This window comes from Pristis pectinata, chromosome 5, assembly GCF_009764475.1.
Source record: "Pristis pectinata isolate sPriPec2 chromosome 5, sPriPec2.1.pri, whole genome shotgun sequence".
Lineage (NCBI taxonomy): Eukaryota > Metazoa > Chordata > Chondrichthyes > Rhinopristiformes > Pristidae > Pristis > Pristis pectinata.
The window spans coordinates 83,570,867-83,593,102 of record NC_067409.1 but is presented as its reverse complement, the minus strand read 5'-3'; the positions used below and the strand labels follow the sequence as shown (position 1 = coordinate 83,593,102).

Sequence of the window (22,236 nt, the reverse complement as noted above, 5' to 3'; positions counted from 1 at the left end):
CCAGACCTAGAGACTAATCATGATGCAGTGTCTGAAAGCCAATTGTTGTAGCTTCCAAAGCAATGGATTCTGCAGCCATGCAACATATGTGTGCTGCAATGGAAGTACGGACTTCTGACATTCAAGTTCAGCTGACTTCCATCATGGTTGTGGATTGTGATGTGTAGGGAGACTTGCATGGTGTAACTACAATCCAGCTTCCTTTCAATGAGCCATTTCAATAAGTGTCCATAATCTACTGGATCATGGAAGCATCATAGCCAAGCCAGGTTGCTTCTCAACCAGACCTCACAGGCACGACACCAGCAGGTGTCTCTGGTTAACAGTCAAGAGCAGGACCTGGGGATAGCTTACCTCCTTTTTTGCTGAGCCACTTTCCTGCCATAATCAGCTAATTGGGAACACACCAGAGCAAATCCTGAGTCTCCACCACATTGCAACAATGCTTGCAATTTAAAACTAATTCTTTGCTTATGAAATGCCGCTTGATTTATTGATATCACCCTTCCTGCCTTCCCATGAAGTCAAAGTCAAAATCGATTTTATTGTCATATGCACAAGTACATGTACGCACAGGTGCAATGAAAAATTTACTTGCAGCAGCATCACAGGCACATAGCATCAGATATACAATATTAACAAGAAGGTAAGTTAACAATATAAATTATACAAAATTATACAAGAAAGGACACAACTAAAACAAAAAACAAAGTCCACTGTAGTGCAAAGTGGTTGTAGTGTTACTATACTGAGGGAGTGATTAGCGTTGTTGAGATTGGTTCAAGAACCAAATGGTTGAAGAGAAGTAGCTGTTCCCGAACCAGGTGCTGTGGGATTTCAGGCTTCTGTACCTGCTGCCCAATGGTAGCTGCAAGAAGATGGCATGGCCCGGATGGTGGGGATCTTTGATGGTAGATGTCGCTTTCTTGAGGCAGTGCCTCATGTAGATACTACCAATGGTGGGAGGGATGTGCCAGTGATATACTGGGCAGAGTCCACTACTCTCTGCAGCTTCTTGCATTTCTGTGCACTCGAATTGCTGTACCAAACCATGATGCAACCAATCAGGATACTTTCAACAGTACATCAATAGTACAACATGCTGAACCTCCTTAACCTTCTAAGATAGTAAAGGTGCTGGTGGGACTTCCTTATGATTGCACCTATGTTAATACCCAGGGATTTAAAGCTGCTGAGTAGATTCGTCTTCCTTCCCCTTCCTGAAGTCAACAATCAAATCTTTAGCTTTACTGACATTGAATCCTCCTCAGTTTTGAAACCAAGTATTCCTACTCACTTATCTATTCAGCAGATTCTGCAGAACTACAAGGTCTCCTGAAGAAATACCTACAGACGTGACATCATCACCAGTACAATCTTTGTACACATGGCTCTATGTGTTTCGCTCTATTCATGAACAGAATCTTCTTGTGGGACTGTAAGGGAAAAACATGAGTCATTCATGGGACCCCAAAGAATTGCTCTTGAAGTGTACTTATCATTGTAACATGAGGGAACTATTAAAGCTCTACAAACAGCAGATGAAGTGAGGGTTTCAATGACATCGGTTGTTGGTTAAGCATTGGACAAGGACACTGGGAAGAACTCCATTGCTCCCCTCACGAGGTACCATGAGAACTTTTACATCCCCCTGAGGTGGGAGAAAGAACCTCAGTTTAATGCCTGAGGAACAGGATTTGGACTGATCAGTGATAGTCAACACGGCTTTGTTCATGGGAGATCATGTCTCACAAATTTGATTGAGTTTTTTTAAGAAGGTGATCAAGGAGATTGACAAGGGCAGAGTGATGGACATTGTCTACGTGGACTTTAGCAGGTATGGCAGACTGGTCCAGAAGGTTAGAATACATGGGCTCCAAGGTGAGGTAGCAAATTGAATACAAAATTGCCTTGGTGGTAGGAGGCAGAAGGTGGTTGGAAGGTTGCTTTTCAGATTGGAGACATGTAATCAGTTGTGTGCCATAGGGATTGATGGTGGGGCCTTTATTGTTCGTCAGATATTTTAATGATTTAGAAGAGAATGTAGGTGGCATGATTAGTAAGTTTGCAGATGACACCAATATTGGTAGGATAACGAGCAGTGAGGAAAGTTGTCTAAGATTACAACAGGATCTCGATCAACTAGGAAAGTGGACCAGGGAATGTCCAATGGAATCTAACTCAGACAAGTGCGAGGTCATGCACTTTGGGAAGTTAAACAAGGGCAGTGAATGGCAAGGCCCTGAGGAATGTTATTGAAAAGTAAGAGCTTGGGATACAACTTCACAGTTCCCTGAAAGTGATGACACAGGTAGACGGAACGGTGAAGAAGGCGTACGGCATGCTTGCTTTCATCAGCTAAGGCATTGAGTATAGGAGTTGGAACGTCATGTTACAGTTGTACAAATCATTGGTTGGGCCGCATTTGTGTATAGTGAGTATTGTGTCCAGTTCTGGTTGCCATGCAATAGGAAGCATGTAATTAAGCTAGAGAGGGTACAGAAAAACAATTCACAAGTATTTTGCCTAGACTGGAGTTCTTGAGTTATGTGGAGAGATTAGATAGGCAGGGACTGTCTTCCTGGAGCAAAGGAGACTGAGGGGTGACCTTATAGTCTTATAGATGTTTATAACATTTTGATAGGGTAGTTAGTCACAGTCTTTTTCCTGGGGGGGGGGTGGTTGTCTAAAACTAGAGGGCATAGGTTTAAGGTGAGAGAGGAAAGATTTAAAGGGAATCTGAGGGGCAACTTTTTCACACAGAGGATGGTGGGTGTATGGAACATGTTGCCAGAAGAAGTAGCAGAGGCAGGGACAATTACAACATTTAAAAGACATTTGGAGAGGTACAAACAATTTGCTGGAAGAACTCAGTGGGTCGAGCAGCATCTGTGAGAGGAAAGGAATTGTTGATGTTTCAGGTTGAAACCCTGCATCAGGACTTTGGAGAGGTACATGGGTAGGAAAGGTTTAAAGGGATATGGGCCAAATGCAGGTTGATGGGATTAGCATAGACTGACATCTTGGTCGGCAAGAATGAGTTGGGCCAAAATACCTGTTTCTGTGCTGTACATAAATCTACCTCAATTTGAAGGACCAGTGGTCCTGAAAATGGCAAAAGATCCCATGCTCAAATCTCTAAAGGGAAATTTAATACTAAGACCTCCTAGTTCAAGAGCCAAGCATGTGTGCAATGATCAATGGGGGATTTAATAGGAATCCAGTATTTTGTGATAATTTTCTGAAGCCATCTCACAATTAAATGGATTGCCCATCTGTGAATAGGATAAACAAAATACATAAACTAACTTGTTCCCAACCAGCCACTAACAGAAGGCTGGTTGGGAACAAGTTAGTGTGAGTTGTAAAACCAACCTCCTGAGTGCCTAATTCATTTAAATTAACAGAAAATTACAAACATTAGGATTTTCTCCCTAGGGAAATCAGTGATCATATGGTTTCCAACTATTATTGTAGGATAAACAATGTTAGCTGTTGCGGACAAAACCATATAAAGAATACTTGTACTTACCTGGGAAACCAACATGAATTATTAAAAAGATCTGTGAGAATTTTCAGCTGAGTTGACCTTCCTCAATTGTTTCCCTGGCCTGACGTTTGATTGCCATCTTTTTTTATCCTCCCCACATCCTGAAATTGTTTTGTGACTGACAACAGCTCAAGTCAGCATTTGACCTCCAAGCTGTTCTCCCCAAGCCTGTTTACCAGAGTATAAATTAGTAAGGGGAGGAGCTGTATTCCACATAGAGAACATCTCAAAAAGAGGGCATTAGCCATCCATCTCTGTCATCAAGAAGGACTTGGCCCTTGGCTTGGTGGAAGTGTCCTTGCGATTATGTTAGAAGAAGGAAGGTTTAATCCTCTTGTGGCCTTGAGAGAGAGAATAAGGTAAAGTGGGAGGGATACATATTTTCTGTGGGTATAAAAGGATAGAGAGAGTTCATAAACCACCCCCACGATATAGGGCTTAATGTCATAAAGATGGGTAAGGTCACAGAAGGACCATTCACTTGACAGAATGCAAATCATTCTGTGAATACCTCACACAGTTCTCTAAAATATTCTGTCACCTAGCTTTTAGTCTGCTTCAAGTCTAATGGAAGTAGATTCTGCATTGCAGAAATATGATTATTGCATCTAAATTCTGTCTGGTTAGGAGTTTGGTTTGTTATTAAATGAAAGTACCTTGGTTCCAGCCAGTGTGTGAAATGAAGACATTTCCTGACAAACTTTACAAATGATGCAGGTGATTTCCAATGGACACTGCACTCTAGGTGCTAACAAAACAATATATACTGAGGAAGTAGGGGAGGGAAATCTCTCACCTAGGAAGGACAGTGTTTGTCACAGAAATATCTTCCATATTTCTCAAGTGTCATTTGTTTGGTGATTTTGACAACAAGTTTTAGATGTAGAGAAATGCCAATGTCAGTTTAAGCAGAATGGACCAAAATAAGTAAGCTCAGATAATAAAGTTGGAGGATCTTTCTTGTGCTACCTACCTTTATCACACTGGATTACCTATCTTTTTTGCATTGAGCAGCATTATCAGGCTGGCTAGCCGAAGCTGCCAGTTCTAACTAAGGACGTAAAAAGTAGCAGCTGCCAAAATATCCAGGGAAGATGTGGATCAAAGTTCATTCAATTGAGAGAACAAAGAGGAGAAGGAAAATAACCACCATGATCTGTATGCACCACATGCCTGTTTCTATTGGATTGAGAATAAGCACTGTTTAGGTCTAGTTTATTTCCTCAACTCAGAAGTCCAAGAGCTGTTTCAACCCTTCACTAGCTGGTATAAAGAAAGGTAGACTTGTATTTATCTAGCACCTTTCCTGATCTCAAGCCATTGCAAAGCACTCCACAGCTATTGAAGTATGTTTGATGTCAAATCACTTCAACTTGACAATTTGCTCAGAACAGGATTTGATAAACAATAATGAAGTGATAGCATGAGGGTATTTTCTTTTCACAGCTCAGTGGTGCCACAGTCATTTCGGACTGAGATGAGAAAATGGTTGGTGAACCATTTGGATGGTGAACCTTAGGAACTCTCTACCCCTGAGGATGTGAAGGCTCAGCCATCAAGTTAATTCAAAACAAAGATCAAGAGATCTGGAGATTAAGGTCTGGGGATCAAGATCTAGAGATTACGGGATATAGCGCTGGTGCTTGTCCCAACTTCCCATGACCCAGTAAACTCATCCTTCCAGATAGTCATCAAACTCCCTTTTGAATGATACAATTGAGCCTGCCTCCACTACCATTTCAGGTAGTGCACCCCAGAATGTGTATATTTTTCCTCATTTTGATTTTGGTTCCTTTGCCAATCACCTTCATTCTATGTTGCATAGTTCTTGATCCTTCTGCCCTTCCAATCTACTCTGTCTATACCCTTCATGATTTTAAATCTCTCTATCAAATCCCCTTGCAATCTATTCTGTTCCAATGAGAACAACATTAGCTTGTCCACTCTCTCCACAGAGCTAAACTTCCTCATCCTTGGAATTATTCTGGCCAACCTCTTCTGCATTCTCTCTACATTTACATTTTCCCTAAAATGTGGTGCACAGAACAGGACAAAATATTCCAGCATCAGCCAAATCAATGTTTTATAAAGATTCATCATGACTTTCCTGCTCTTGTACTCCCTTTATACAGAGTAGTGATTTAATCACCTTCTCAACCTGCACTGGCCACTGGCCCTTTCAAAGAACCTCAGGCCTGAATCTATCCATCCCTGAATTTATAGATGTTTGGAAAATTATTGCCAGGATCTCTGCAATTTCCCTCCCTACTTCCTTCAGCAACTTTGGATTGACTTCGACTTCCTCTTTATCAATTGTTAGCCCATCCAGAACCTCAATTACATTCTTCTTTGCTGACACTAAAGCAGCAATCTTCTTCTTTGACATCTCAGCCATGGCCTCTGTCTCCAAGAGTAAATTTCCTTCTTGATCTCCAATTGGCCCCACTTCTTCTTATAACCTTTTTCTTATTCACATGCCGATAGAATATTTTTGGAATCTGTTCATGTTTGCTGCCAGTCTTTTGGCTGCTCTAATTTTCTTTCTCTCTCCCCACTGAACTGGTTCTCACTTGCATTAACAGCCTGGCGCCTGCCATAAGCTCTTTTTCAGTGTCCTGTTTTACTTTCTGCAATTTTGGTCATCCATGGAGCTCTAGCTTTAAATTCCCCATCATTTTTCTGCATGGGGATGCACGTAGTGTCATGGTTCCGAGTACTGGTCTCGAATCGGCTCCGTTGATGATGCCTTGTTGGGCAGCACATGGATTCCCTGCATGACTAATTGCATAATGACACACACCTGAGCCCCATTAGGGGCTTAGCATAAGTACCTGGGTTTCTCTAGCACTAGTTGCCAGAGTATTGTTCAATCTTTGGGTGTACTTTGTCTCCTGGCTGTTTAGAGATGTCAGCTTGTGAGCAGTCCTGGTTTCATTGTTCCTCTTAGGATATCCAATTTTTGTGTTGGGACTCCACCTCAGATCCCTGAGGCAAGATTCCTTCCAGTTGCTGCCTGTGTTTGGCTCTGAGAAAGCATCCTCACTCGAGTCTCGTACTAGTGTGCTGCATTTGGGTTCTCTGCGAGCTTGCTCTTTGCTCAACCTTGTGACACATAGACTGTATGTGAAACATCTCTACTTAAAGGAGTCCCATTGTTTAATTCTATTTTTGCCATAAAGGATTTGATTCCAATTTATCCAGACTATATCTGCTCTCATCCTGTTGAAATTCATCTTTTTTTCACTTGACTGTGTTTACTTTGCAGTTTGCACCCTTTTCCATATTTATTCAAAACCTTATGATGTTTTGGTCATTGTTTCCTAGGTGTAAGATCAAAGTTAAACATATGGCTCAAAGATTGGTGTGGGAGAAGTGGGTTGAATTTGTGGGACATCGGCAGCAGTTTTGGGGAAGGAGGGAGCTGTTCTGATGAGACGGGCTCCACCTGAACCATGCTGGGACCAGGGTCCTGGTGAATCACATAACAAGGGCTGTGGATAGGGCTTTAAACTAAATAGCAGGGGGGTGGGTTCAACAGATTGGAAAAGTATGGATAAAGTAAAAGGGAAGGAGAGGTTACTGAAGTCTCCAGAATAAAGAATAAGACAAAAAGTTTAGGAAAGGATAAGAATTTAACTTCAGGCAACATGGAGACGAACTTGAGAAGGATTGTGAATACAGGACTGAAGGTGTTATATTTGAATGCATGCAGTATATGAAATAAGGTAGATGAGCTTATAGCGCAGTTAGAAATTGGCAGATATGACATTGTAGGCATCACAAAGTCGTGGTTGAAAGAAGATCACAGCTGGGAGCTAAACATCCAAGGATACACATCCTATCAATAAGACAGGCAGGTAGGCAGAGGGGGTGGGGTGGCTCTGCTGGTAAAAAATAAAATCAAATCCTTAGCGAGAAGTGACATTGGATCGGAAGATGTAGAATCCTTGTGGGTAGAGGTAAGAAACTGCAAGAGTAAAAAGACTCTGTTGGGAATTATATACAGGCCTCTGAATAGTAGCCAGGATGTGGGGTACAAATTACAACAGGAGACAGAAAGGCATGTAAAAAGGGGAATGTTACAGTGGTCATGGGGATTTCAATATGCAGGTAGATTGGGAAAATCATGTTGGTACTGGATCCCAAGAGAAGGAATTTGTAGAATGCCTACGGGATGGATTTTTAGAGCAGCCTGTGGCTGAGCCCACTAGGGAAAAGGCAATTCTGGACTTGGTGTTGTGCAATGAACCAGAATTTGATCAAGGAGATCCTTTACCTTAAGGAACCCGTAGGAGGCAGTGATCATAATATGATAGAATTCACCCTGTACTTTGAGACGGAGAAGCTAAAATTGGATGTATAGGTATTCCAGTTGAGTAACGGTAACTACAGAGGCATGTAAGAGGAGCTGGCCAAAGTTGATTGGAAGGGTACCCTAGTAGGGATGACCGTAGAGCAGCAATGGCAGAAGTTTCTGGGAGTAATTCGGAAGATGCAGGATCAGTTCATTCCCAAAGAATAAGAAGCATTCTAAAGGGAGGATGGGGAGCTGTGGCTGTCAAGGGAAGTCAAAGACAGCATAAAAGCAGAAGAGAGAGCATACAACATTGCAAAAATTAGTGGGAAGCTAGAGGATTGGGAAGCTTTTAAAAACTAACAGAAGGCAACTAAAAAAGCAGTAAGGGGAGAAGAGATGAAATATGAAGGTAAGCTAGCCAATAATGTAAAAGAGGATACCAGAAGTTTTTTTCAAATATATAAAGAGTAAAAGAGGCAAAAGTGGACATCGGACCCCTGGAAAATGACACTGGAGAGGTAGTAATGGGGAACAAAGAAATAATGGATGAACTGAATAAGCATTTTGCATCAGTCTTCAATGTGGAGGACACCAGCAACATGCCAGAAATTTGAGAGAGTCGGGGGGCAGAAGTAAGTGTAGTCACTATTACTAAGGAGAAGATGTTTGGGAAGCTGAAAGGTCTGAAGGTAGATAAGTCACCTGGACTGGATGGACGACACCCCAGGTTTCTGAAAGAGGTAGCTGAGGAGATTGTGGAGGCATTAATAGAGATCTTTCAAGAATCACTAGATTTAGGAATGGTTCCAGAGGACAGAAAAATCGCAAATGTCACTCCACTCTTTAAAAAGGGAGGGAGGCAAAAGACAGGAAATTATAGGCCAGTTAGCCTGACTTCAGTGGTTGGTAAGATGTTAGAGTCCATTATTAAGGATGAGGTTTTGGGGTACTTGGAAGCACATGATAAAATAGGCCAAAGTCAGTGTGGTTTCCTTAAGGGGAGATCTTGCCTGACAAATCTGTTGGAATTCTTTGAGGAAGTAACAGGCAGGATAGGCAAAGGAGAGTCAGTGGATGTTTACTTGGATTTTCAGAAGGCCTTTAACAAGGTGCTGCACATGAGGCTGCCAAACAAGATAGGAGAGGTATCTTGCAGGAAAGGTACTAGCATGGATAGAAGATTGCCTTCTGCCAGTCAGCCAAAGAGTGGGAATAAAGGGGCCTTTTCTGGTTGGCTGCCGATGACTAGTGGTGTTCCCCAGGGGTCGGTGTTGGGTCCGCTACATTTCATGTTGTACAGCATGTTAATGATCTGGATGATGGAATTGAGGGCTTTGTGGATGATACAAAGATAGGTGAAGGGGGAGGTGGTGTTGAGGAAGCAGGGAGTCTGCAGAAGGACTTGGACGGGTTGGGAGAATGGGCAAAGAAGTGGCAGATGGAATGCAGTGTAGGGAAATGTACGGTCATGCACTTTGGTAGAAGGAATTAAGGCACAGACTATTTGCTAAATGGGGAGCGAATTCAGAAATCTGAGGTGCAAAGGGACTTGGGAGTCCTGGTGTAGGATTCTCTAAAGGCTACCTTGCAGGTCAAGTCAGTAGTAAGGAAGGCAAATGCAATCTTAGCATTCATTTCAAGAGAACTAGAATATAAAAGCAAGGATGTAATGCTGAGGCTTTATAAAGTGTTGGTCACTCCTCATTTGGAGTATTATGAGCAGTTTTGGGCCCCATATCTAAGGAAGGATGTGCTGGCATTGGAGATGGTCCAGAGAGGTTTACAAAAATGATCCCGGGAATGAAAGAATTAACGTATGAGGAGCGTTTGATGGCTCTGGGCCTGTACTCGCTGGAGTTTGGGGGGGAGGGATCTCATTGAAACCTACTGAATATTGAAAGACCTGGATAGAGTGGACGTGGAGAGGATGTCTCCAATAGTAGGAGAGTCTAGGACCAGAGGACAGCCTCAGAAGAGAAGGATATGCCTTTAGAACAGAGATGAGGAGGAATTTCTTTAGCCAGAGGATGGTGAATTTGTGGAATTCATTGCCACAGACAGGTGTGGAGGCCAAGTCATTGGGTATATTTAAAGCGCAGGTTGATAGGTTCTTGATTAGTAAGCGTGTCAAAGGTTACAGGGAGAAGGCAAGAGAATGGGGTTGAGAGGGAAAAATAAATCAGCCATGATTGAATGGTGGAGCAGGCTCAATGGGCTGAATGAACTAATTCTGCTCCTATGTCTTATGCTCTTGTGTTCCTACTTGCTCCAATCAGTCTGGATAATTTCCAAGAGCCAAATCCAGCACTGCCTCCTTCATTGGACCAGAACCATACTGATCAAGTTCCCTTAGAACTCTTCAGAAACTCCTCCCTTTCCCCTTAGGTTATTGCTATTTCAATCTGTATTTGGATTGTTGACGTTCCACATTATCACTACTCTTTTGTGTATCTCTGCAATTTCCACGCATCTTTTCTCCTCAGTACTCTCCCTGCCAATAGGTAGTAGATAGAATAGTCCCAGTTGTGTCATTGCACTTTGGAAGAGGACTGTTTGATAGTGGTAAAACTAAAAAGCCAGTATTGAACCATTGCAACAGGAAACATCATTTCTCCTGAAATTTGGCAGTTTACTGGCGAGTTGCTGACATAAAAAAATCAGCCCTTAGTGCTCAGCTAAAATGTATAAGCATTTCAATTTACTTTTGAAGTCTTGTTAGATTCGTAAGCAATACACGGGAAAGGCATTTTCGTCTTACTTTTTACCACATATAGTTCAAACTTAAGCTTGATCTCATGCTTATGAGATAGTTGTGGTTGCTTATGTCACCACTGCATCAAGGACAATATCAGTAAATTGTAAACATGCATCAAGAGAAGCAGATTTACTGACTTACCCTTGGCGTGACTGTAGAGTTGGGCAGGGGTGAGTAACGTCAGATTTGATCAACTTGATAACAGAAACTTTTTGAGATCAATGTGGTTTTCTTCATTTTAACCATACTGGTGCAGAAATGACCGTAAAGACCGAGAGACTGAAGTGTGAAGAATCAGAAAAACGAGTTATAACAAAACAGTCCCATGTAGTGACAACAATCCAAGACCAAAGTACTGCAGATACTGGAAATCCAAAATAAAAACAGAGAATGCCAGAAATGTTCAACAGCTCAAGTAACCTCTGAGGAGATTAAACTCATCAGAGACATATTGCACACGTAACCCATTTGCAGCATGTGGGCATAAGAAATAAGAACTGGAATATGCCATGTGACCCATTGAGTCTGCTCTGCCTCTCAAGGTTGATCTAATCTTGGCCACATCTCAACGGTTCTGCCTGTTGCCCATAACACCAAAAATCTCTCCATCTCAGCTTTCAATGTATTCAGCCTCTATACCTCTCTAGGATTGTGAATTCCAAAGGTTCACAACCCTTTCTCAGAGAAGAAATTCTTCCTGAATCCTGTCAAAAACAGGCAATCCTTATTCTGAAACTATACTCCCTATTTCACATGTAGAGAAATGTCTTCTCACCATCTCTTTTGTCAGGCCCCCTCAGAATCTTATTGGTTTCAATAAGATAATTTCTCATTCTTCAGGACTCCAATCAGTGTAGGTCAAATCTACTTAACTTTTCCTCATAAGACAATACTCTCATATCCCAGAAAATCTTGTGACCTTCCTCAAATGTAAATACATCTCTCCTTAAATAAAAAGACCAAAACTGTACCCAATACTCCAGGTACAACACCTGAAAGTATGACTTCCCTACTTACATACTCCATCCACTTTGGAATAAACATTCCATTAGTTTCCAAATTACTTGCTTCACCTGCATGCCAACTTTCTTTATTTCATGAACGAGTTCACCAACATCTTCCTGTACACTAATCTTTCTCCACATGAACAACATTTTTCTGTCTATTCTTTCGACCGATGTGAATAACCTCTTATTTCCCAAAATTTATACTCCATCTGCCAAGTTTGTTCCCATTCCCTTAATCTTTCTGTGTCCTTTCCAGATTCTATGCATGTTCCTCACTAATTGCTTTCCCATCTATCTTTGCATCAGAGAAACCTTGGTTATAATACTCTCGGTCCATTCACTTCTATTGTAAATAGAGGCTCTTGCATAATTGCATTGCTGGTTATTCCAGTCACAAGATCACAAGACAAGGGAGCAGAAGCAGGCCATTCGGCCCATCGAGTCTGCTCCAAGGAAAAGGGAAAAAGAAATGGAGAATGGAGAGAAAAAAAACCTATTTTAACCCCAATTTCCGGCCTTATCCCCACATCCCTTGATATCCTGACTATTTAGATATCTATCTATCTCTTCCTTGAACGCCCCCACTTAACTGGCTTCCACTGCTGTACGTGGCAAGGAGTTCCACAAATTCACCACCCTCTGGCTAAAGAAATTTCTCCTCATCTCTGTTTTGAAACTGTACCCTCTAATTCTAAGATTGTGCCCTCTGGTCCTGGACTCACCCACCAAGGGAAACAGCATAGCCACATCTACTCTGTCCTTTCCTATCAACATTTTAAATGTCGCTATGAGGTCCCCTCTCATTCTTCTGTACTCCAGTGAGTACAGTCCAAGAGCCGACAAACACTCATCATACGTAAGCCCTTTCATTCCTGGAATCATCCTCGTAAATCTCCTCTCCAACGTCAGCACATCCTTCCTAAGATGTGGGACCCAAAACTGCACACAATATTCCAAATGAGGCCTCACTAGTGCCCCGTAGAGCCTCATCAACACTTCCTTACTTTTATACAGTCAACCTGAAAATATCCCATTTATTGTTTTCCGTTTACTGTTAGCTAGTCAATCCTCCATCAATACAAATACATGACTCCCAATACCGTGAAATCTAAGCTTGTGCAGTAACCTTTTAGATGGCAGTATTTGCAAATGTTTTCTGGAAGTAAAAATACTTTACATATACTGGTTTTTCTTTATTCACCCTTCTCATTACAGGCTCAAAACTACAATAACTTTGGAAAACACAGTTTCCCTTTCACAAAACCATATTGACTCAGTTCGATTACATCATGATTTTCTAATTGTCCTGCTATTACTTCCTTAATAATGATTTCCATTATTTTCCCAATATGAGGCTGACTGCTCTTCAATTTCTTACTTTCTATCTCCTTCCCTTCTTGAGACATTTGCTGGGACACTTCCACAATCTAAGAAAATTTTGGAAAACCACAACCAATGCATCAATATATCTCTGCAGCCAGGTCTTTTAAGGCTCAGGAACTCATGTCACGAGGTCAAGGAACTGCCTTAGCTTTAAGTCCCCTTTGTTTACTTGGTACTTTTTCACTAGTGTTATTGTTTTATGTTCCTTCTTCCCTTTTGAACTCAGATTTATTCGTATTGTTGGGAAGTTTTTAACCTCTTCTACCTTGAAAACAGATACAAAATATTTGTTGAAAATCTCTGCCATTTCCTTATTTCTCATTATTAATCCCCCAATCACATCCTCCCAAGAATCAATGTTTACTTAGAACATAGAACAGTACAGCACAATACAGGCCCTTCGGCCCACAATGTATTGTGCCAACCTTTACACCTCGCCGAAGACTATCTAACCCTTTCCTCCAACATATTAAATTCCTCCATATGCTTATGTAGTAATCTCTTGAATTTGACCAATGTACCTGCCTCCATCACCACCCCAGGCAGCACATTCCATGCCCCAACCACTCTCTGGGTAAAATACCTTCCTCTGATATCTCCCTTGAACTTCCCACCCATTACTTTAAAGCCATGCCCTCTTGTATTGAGCATTGGTGCCCTGGGAAAGAGGTGCTGGCTGTCCACCCTATCTATTCCTCTTAATATGTCTCTTCTCATCCTCCTTCTCTCCAAAGAGTAAAGCCCTAGCTCCTTTAGTCTCTCCTCATAATCCATACTCTCTAAACCAGGCAGCATCTTGGTAAATCTCCTCTGCACCCTTTCCAACGTTTCCACATCCTTCCTATAATGAGGCGACCAGAACTGGACACTGTACTCTAAGTGTGGTCTAACCAGAGTTTTGTAGATCTGCATCATTACCTCGCGGCTCTTAAACTCGATCCCACAACTTATGAATGCTAACGTCCCATAAGCTTTCTTAACTACCCTATCCATCTGTGAGGCAACTTGCAGTGATCTGTGGATATGAACCCCCAGATCCCTCTGCTCCTCCACACTACCAAGAATCCTGCCATTAACTTTGTATTCTGCCTTGGAGTTTGTCCTTCTAAAGTGTACCACCTCACACTTCTCCGGATTGAACTCCATCTGCCACTTCTCAGACCAGCTCTGCATCCTATCAATGTCCCTCTGCAATCTTCGACAATCCTTCACACTATCCACAACACCACCAACCTTTGTGTCATCTGCAAACTTGCCAACCCACCCTCCTACCCCCTCATCCAAATCATTAATAAAAATCACAAAAAGCAGAGGTCCTAGAACCGATCCTTGTGGGACACTGCTAGTCACAGCCCTCCAATCTGAATGCACTCCCTCCACTCCACTTCTGTCCTAATATTTTCTAACAACTCCAACACATGCTCTCCCTTGATATCAACATGATCTAGTACATTAACCTTCCCAACACTGTCCTCAGCGTCATCAAGGCCCCTCTCTTTGGTGAATACTGAAGAGAAGTATTCATTGAGGACCTCACCTACTTCCACAGCTTCCAGGCACATCTTCCCACCTTTGTCTCTAATCGGTCCTACTTTTACTCCCGTCATCCTTCTGCTCTTCACATAAGTGAAAAATGCCTTGGGGTTTTCCTTAACCCTACTCGCCAAGGTCTTTTCATGTCCCCTTCTTGCTCTCCTCAGCCCCTTCTTAAGTTACTTCCTTGCTAGCCTATATTCCTCAAGAGACCTATCTGATCCTTGCTGCCTACACTTTATGTACGCTGCCTTCTTCCTCCTAACTAGATGTTCCACCTCTCTTGTCACCCATGGTTCCTTCACCCTGCCATTCTTTCTCTGCCTCACCGGGACAAATTTATCCCTAACCTCCTGCTAGAGATCCCCGAACAACGACCACATCTCCATAGTACATTTCCCTTCAAAAACGTCATCCCAATTCACACTCGCAAGTTCTAGCCTTATAGCCTCGTTGTTTGCCCTTCCCCAATTAGATATTTTCAAGTCCTCTTTGCTCCTATCCTTGTCCATGACAATGCTAAAGTTTAGGGAGCAGTGGTCACTGCCCACTGAGAAATCTGTCACCTGACCCGGTTCGTTACCTAATACTAGATCTAATATGGCATTCCCTCTAGTTGGTCTGTCAACATACTGTGACAGGAATCTGTCCCGGACACACTTAACAAACCCTGCCCCGTCTAAACCTTTGGCACTAAGCAGGTGCCAATCAATATTTGGGAAGTTGAAGTCTCCCATGATAACAACCCTGTTATTCTTGCACCTTTCCAAAATCTGCCTCCCAATCTGCTCCTCAGTATCCCTGCTGCTACCAGGAGGCCTGTAGAATACTCCCAGTAGAGTAACTGCTCCTTTCTTGTTCCTAACTTCCACCCATACTGACTAACGAGGATCCTGCTACACTATCCACCCTTTCTGCAGCTGTAATAGTATCCCTGACCAGTAACGCCACCCCTCCTCCTCTTCTCCCCCCCCCCCCATCCCTTTTAAAACACTGAAATCCGGGAATATTCAGTATCTATTCCTGCCCTGGTGACAGCCAAGTCTCTGCAAGAGCCACAATATCATAGTTCCACGTATTTATCCAAGCTCTCAGTTCATCATCCTTATTCCTGATGTTTCTTGCATTTAAGTAAATGCACTTTAGCCCTTCCACCTTTCTACTTTTATACCCTATACTCTGCTTCTCCTTCCTCAAAGCCTCTCTATATGTTCGATCTGGCTTTACTCCATGCACTTCTTCCACTGACCTACCGCTCTGGTTCCCATCCCCCTTGCAAACTAGTTTAAACCCTCCCGAACCACACTAGCAAACCTGCCTGCAAGGATATTGGTCCCCCTCGTGTTCAGGTGTAACCCATCCAATCTGTACAGGTCCCACCTTCCCCAGAAGAGATCACAATAATCCAAAAATCTAAAACCCTGCCCCCTGCACCAACTCCTCAGCCACGCATTCATCTGCCATCTCCTCCTATTCTTACCTCCACTATCACATGGCACTGGCAGCAATCCTGAGATTGTTACCCTTGAGGTCCTGTTCTTCAGCCTTCTGCCTAGCTCAGTAAACTCACTTTTCAGGACCTCATCCCTCTTTCTACCTATGTTGTTGGTACCAACATGAACCACGACTTCTGGCTGCTTTCCCTCCCGCTCAAGAATGCTATGGACCTGATCAGAGACATCCTGGGCCCTGGCACCTGGGAGGCAACATACCATCTGGGATTCGTGCTCATGTCCACAGAACCTCCTGTCTGTTCCCCTGACTATCGAGTCCCCTATCACTATTGCCCTCCTCTTCTCCTCCCTTCCCTTCTGAGCAGCAGGACCAGTCCCAGTGCCAGAGACCTGGCTACTGCCGCTTGATCCCTGTAGGTCAACCCCCTCAACAGCATCCAAAGCGGAATAACTTGTTTTTGAGGGGAACAGCCTCCGGGGTCCTCTGCACTGTCTGCCTGTTCCCTTTCTCTTTCTCCCTCCTGACAGTCACCTATCTATCTGCCTCCTAGACCCGAGAAGCACCTGCTCTAAGTGGGGGGGGGGGGGAGGTGACTTCCTCCCGATGCACAGCATCTACATAAATCTCTCTCTCCCTGATGCTTCGCATTGTTTGAAGTTGTGACCCCAGCTCATCAATTCTGAGCTGAAGTTCCTCCAGCTTCAAGCACTTACTGCAGATGTGGTCACTGTTCACCACAGCAGGGTCCACCAGCTCCCACATCATGCAGCTGCAGCACATCGCCTTGCCCTCCATCTGAACCATTTTTTTCCTTACCTAGCTGTAATCTACTTAAAAGTTATAACAATAACAGTAAACCTTACCCTTACTTACCAGCTACTCACCAGTGTTGTTGCAGATGGCCTCCGCCTCTTGATACCGAAGCCTATTGTGCCAAAGCCACTCACTCTGTCCACTCCGACAATGGCCGCTCCAAAATGGCCACTCTGCTTGACATGACCTCCTTTTTATTGGCCCTTCTAAATTCTGCAAGGAAAAAAAGCCCGCAAAAACACACGAAACACACAAGCTTTTTAAATAATCTGTACCTGTGAGGGACCCACTGCTCCAACGTCTCCTGGGCTGATTCTGTAAAAGCCGGGCCAATTCTGTAAAAGTTTACACTGTACTTCGTTTATGTTTACTGTTCTCTTCTTTTTTTGCCTACTTGTAGAAACTCTGTTTTAACTTTTCTATCTTCCCCCTCTTTATTATTTTTCAGTCATCCTTTGCTAGTTTATGATTTTTTCAGTCCCTATTAATCTTCACATTATTGTAGACCTTTTCTTTTAATTTGATATCATGCTCCCTTTCCTTGGTTAGCCATTCTTGTTGAGTCTTCATTTCTCATTGAAATATATCTTTGTTGAGAATTAGGATAATACTCCTAAATGTCTGCCTCCGGTTAGTTATTGTCTTGACTTTAAGTTCAGTTTCCCAATCCACTTCTGTCAACTTAGCCTTCATTTTATTTAAGTTTAAGACATTAGTTTCAAACCTAGGTTTTTCACTTCAAGCTAAATGTGAAATTCTTATTATGTTATGTTTACTCTTCCCTAGACAATCCAGAAATATGAGATTATTTATTAATCCTGTCTCCTTCAACATTTTCAAATCTAAAGTAACTTGTTTCTTGGATGGTTCTTCAACATATTGCTTATTGAAACTATCCCAAATACAGCCTATAAACTTGCCCTTGGGACTACCTTTGTTAATTTGATTTCACCAATCTGTGTGAATGTGAAAGGTGTTGATGATTACTGCAGTATCTTTCTTACGAGCCCTCACTATTTCATTTATAATCTTTCCTACAGTGTATTTACTGTTGGGAGGCCTACTGACCACTCCCACCAGTGACTTCTTCCCTTTGCTATTTCTTATCCCCACCCAAACTGATTCTACATCTTGACCTTCTGAGCCAACATCATGCCTCAGTACTGGACTGATTTCATCATTAATTAACAGATCTACCACCTTCCATCTTTTCCTTTACACCTGTCCTTCTGAATTCCTAGGAACTTTCATTTTCACAGCCTTGGTAACCCTACAACCATATCTTGTATTTGTGCCAGCTCTTTGAAGGAGTTTTCCAATTAGTCCCAATGCCCGGCTCTTTACCCACAGCCAGGCATTTCTACCTCTTCAAGTATATATCCATTTCCATTTTGTAAGTTACTGCTGAATCTGCTTCCACCGATGGCATCAGCCAGAACAACTGACAGAATACAAGAAATTCTCATCTCTATTAATAAGGTAAGTGCATGAAATCAGAACAGTAGTAGAAACTTGGCTGGTTCTAATATTCAACAGGATCAAAGATGATACTCTTCTTCAACTCTACCTTCTCCCACTATCCCCTTATCCCCAAATGCCCAGAGTAAACTAATTCTTCTGATTCTTTTAAATTTGTGCCTCCTGATTATCACACCTCCTACCAGTAGAAACGACCTTTCCTTCTCTTTTTCAGAAAAAGCCTTTCTAAAGTGTGTGCATTCTTTTTCTCTAATTTTTTTCTTTGTTTCATTGTCCCTTCTTTCATTGACTCCTAATGGGGATGCCAGTTCAGGTATATTACTGAACAACATAGGTGTGAGGTTTGCAATGAATGCTCCCAGCAATTGTTGCCCCCTGCCACCCAACATCAACCACTCCTTTGCCCTCACTCTACCTGGTGTAAAACAGACCAAGATGTGATAAGTGGAGCATTAAAACTTTCATTTCTTTTCTACCTTAATCTGACTGAAATATTGGGAATGAGAAGAAAGTCTGCCTGACCAAGCAGGGTAGGGATCAAGAGACTGTGTAGTGGAAATCTCCAGCAATATGGCCAGCTGGTGTTGGCACTCCTAGGCTGCCAGTATTTGTACCACTTCTACTCCATTATTCTGTTTGCTAGCCACCCATTGGGTGCTCTGGTTGAATCTGAATGGCAATGCCTGATTTGTAACTGCAAAATTTGGCAAGTTACACACAGTGGTGTTTGATTTGGTAGTGTTCTAGTTAATAATAATAAGTGCGGCATTAACAAATGTTAGCCAGTTAGTGCTTACTTTAGAACAATGCATACAGGAATTTTAAAGACTGGTTTAAACGGGAGGCATATTTTCACATTAAGGAACTGGATGGCACTATGTGTTAGACACCACCCTTTCACTGCTATTTTAAGTCTAGCCATAGCTACCAGGCTGGAATTCATTCAAGTCTTCAGAGCCTCCTAACTTCAAGTGCCTTCGTCAGTTCAACTATTTTTTCCCCTATACCCGATATCTTTTCCAAGATGTAAGCACAAGCATGCAAGGAAAAAGACTTTTAACAGCCCTTGACTGTTGTTTGAGGGTGGATTAATCTTTCCTTATCAGAAACTCCTGGGAAATCAGTGAGGGACTGTGTACTGACAATTCACTGATTCACAGTTAAAAAGAAAGTACTACCATAGTACCCATAACTCACTTCCCAACAAGGCTGGGCTGCACCACTTTTTAAAGCAGGATTAGAGAGTGAAGCCTCTTGATCTTCCAAGGATCAAAATTAATTCCCTTAGTTCCACAGCTCTGTCAAAAACTTTGGGACACGGAAATGGGCCAAGGTTTCTTGAAACTGCTCCTGCATTTGCTGTTTTGGCAGAACTTCACCCAGCCCACAACTGGAGTCCTATTCTTTTGAGTGTGGAGAATTAAAGAGTGATCAACTGAGGCTTTGATAGGGCAGATAAAGACAAATTGGCTTAGAAATGCAATTGTGTAGTACATGTGTTTAACATGCCAGACAATTGAATTGTGAATTAATTACTAAACATGATCTATATTCCATAGCATAGTTCATAATTGGGCTTTCCTTCACATGGTTTTGAATGTGAAATGCACCCATGCAGAAAACACACATTGTGACAGAGATAACATTTACTCATATGCATGGATGAATTGATATCGTGAACAATGCACAGAAAATTACTTCAATACAGGGTGATCATTAACAGAAAATTAACTGGACCAAGCACTTGATTACTATGAACTGCAAGGGCGCATGAAGGATTGCACATTCTTCAGTGACTCACTTTACCTTGAAAAGTTATTCTGTTATCTGAAAGCCGTAAGTCAGAGTGGCAAGAAGTTCACTACACCTCCAGAGAGGTTCCAAGATGGAAAATGAGGTGCTGTTCCTTCAATTTGCACTTGGAGTTCTCCTGGCAGTGGAGGAGGCCGAGGATTGACATATCTGTGATAATGTGGGAGGAAGAGTTGAAGTGACTGGCAACGGGGGAGATGCAGATCGCGGTTACGGACTGAGGGCAGGTGTTCTGTGAAATGGTCACCTAGTCTGTGTTTGGTCTCACCAATGTAGAAGAGGCTAAACTTGGAGCACTGAATGCAGTAGATGATATTAAAGGAGGTGCAGATGAATCTCTGTCTAACCTGAATGGACTGTTTGGGTCCATGGATGGAGGTGATGGAGCTGGTGTAGGGGCAGGTGTTGCACCTATGGTGGGGGCAATGGAAAGTTCCTGGGGGGGGGGAGTGCGATGAGTGGGGGTGAGGAGTGAACTAGGGAGTCGCGGTCCTTGTAGAAGGCAGGGAGGGGTGTGGAGGGGAAGATATGCTTGGTGGCGGGGTCCCGTTGGAGATGGCGGAAGTGGCAGAGAATGATGGGTTGGATACGTAGGCTGGTGGGATGAAATGTGAGGACAAGGGGGACCCTATCCCTTTTGGGTCTGGGAGGTGGGGGTGAGAGCGGAGGTGCAGGAAATGGCAGGGATACGGGTGCAAGCTCTCTCGACCGCAGTCGAGGGGAAGCTCTGGTTAGAAAAGAAGTAGGACATCTTGGATGTCCTGGAGTGGAAAGCCTCATCATGGGAGCAGATGCGATGGAGGCGGAGAAATTGAGAAAAAGGGATAGCATCCTTGCAAGAGACAGGGTGGAAGGAGCTGTAATTGAGGTAGCTGTGGGCGTCAGTGGGTTTGTAGAAGATATCGGTGGATGAGGAATCTCCTGAGATGGAGACTGAAAAGTCATTAGACTGCAAGGTTCCAAGATGGAAAATGAGGTGCTGTTCCTCCAGTTTCTACTTGGAATTCTCCTAGCTGTGGAGGAGGCCGAGGACTGACATATCAATGATAGTGTGGGAGGGGGAGTTGAAGTGACTGGCAATGGGGAATGCAGATTGCGGTTACCTGACCTGAAACGTTGACCACCTGCTTTTCTCCACAGATGCTGCCTGGCCTGCTGAGTTCCTCCAGCACCATCATGTTTTTCATCTAGAGTCCAGCATCTGCAGCCCTTTATTTCTCTAGTATTATTGCTCCACTGTGAAGTCTCTTCAAAGGTGCCCACTTTGAAGAAGTTTTCTTCCTCTCTTCGAGAAGAGTCCTGACCTGAAACCTTGACCACCTGCTTTTCTCCACGGATGCTGCCTGACCTGCTGAGTTCCTCCAGCATCATCGTGTTTTTCATCTAGATTCCAGCATCCACAGTCCTTTGTTTCTCTAGTATTACACCTCCAGAGAGACTGAATCCAACTCCAACAACATTGAAGGATATTCTATGTCATGAAGATACAAGAGATTCTGCAGATGCTGGAATCTGGAAAAACACACACAAAATGCTGGAGGAACTCAGCAGGTCAGGCAGCATCTATGGAGGGGAATAAACAGTCGAAGTTTCGGGTCGAGACCCTTCATCAGGACTGGAGCATACATACACATGCATATAATTTGGCTGGAGCATTTCCCGCCATAGATGCTGCCTAACCTGCTGAGTTCCTCCAACATTTTGTTTGATATTCTATATCATGTTGTATGAAGCAGCTCACTGTCATTTGTACTATTTTCCAGCTAAAAAGCAGCATCTCATGGAGGCTTCCTCCTCAGCACAGGGACCGACCTTAATCTGTAATACCTAAAATAACCAGGCAGTTATCCTTTGGGTAACAACACTTGCAGAGAGAGCAATAGTCACATAACATTATCACTGCAATATATCTACCCTTCCCTACGTGCTCGGTTTTTCATTATTTTAGAGACACAAGAGATTCTGCAGATGCTAGAATCTGGAGCAACCAATCCTGATGAAGGGTCGGGACCCGAAATGTCGACCATTCATTTGCCTCCATAGATGCTGCCTGACCTGCTGAGTTCCTCCAACATTTTGTGTGTGTTGTTTCATTACTTTAGAACTGTTTTCCTCCTTCATGCATGTCAGTGGCAGAACAGGAGCAGCACTG

At 42.9% G+C, this 22,236-nt stretch overlaps 1 long non-coding RNA gene across 1 annotated transcript; it reads right to left on the bottom strand.

Moving 5' to 3' along the window:
* Positions 1 to 1,399: 1,399 nt before the first annotated feature.
* On the bottom strand, positions 1,400 to 17,016 carry LOC127570883 (uncharacterized). The gene is made up of 3 exons (XR_007956417.1): positions 16,865 to 17,016; positions 10,744 to 10,881; positions 1,400 to 1,436 (listed from the first exon to the last, which is right to left on the bottom strand). It is a non-coding gene; the product is annotated as an uncharacterized LOC127570883 (long non-coding RNA).
* Between the last annotated feature and the right edge of the window lie 5,220 nt (positions 17,017 to 22,236).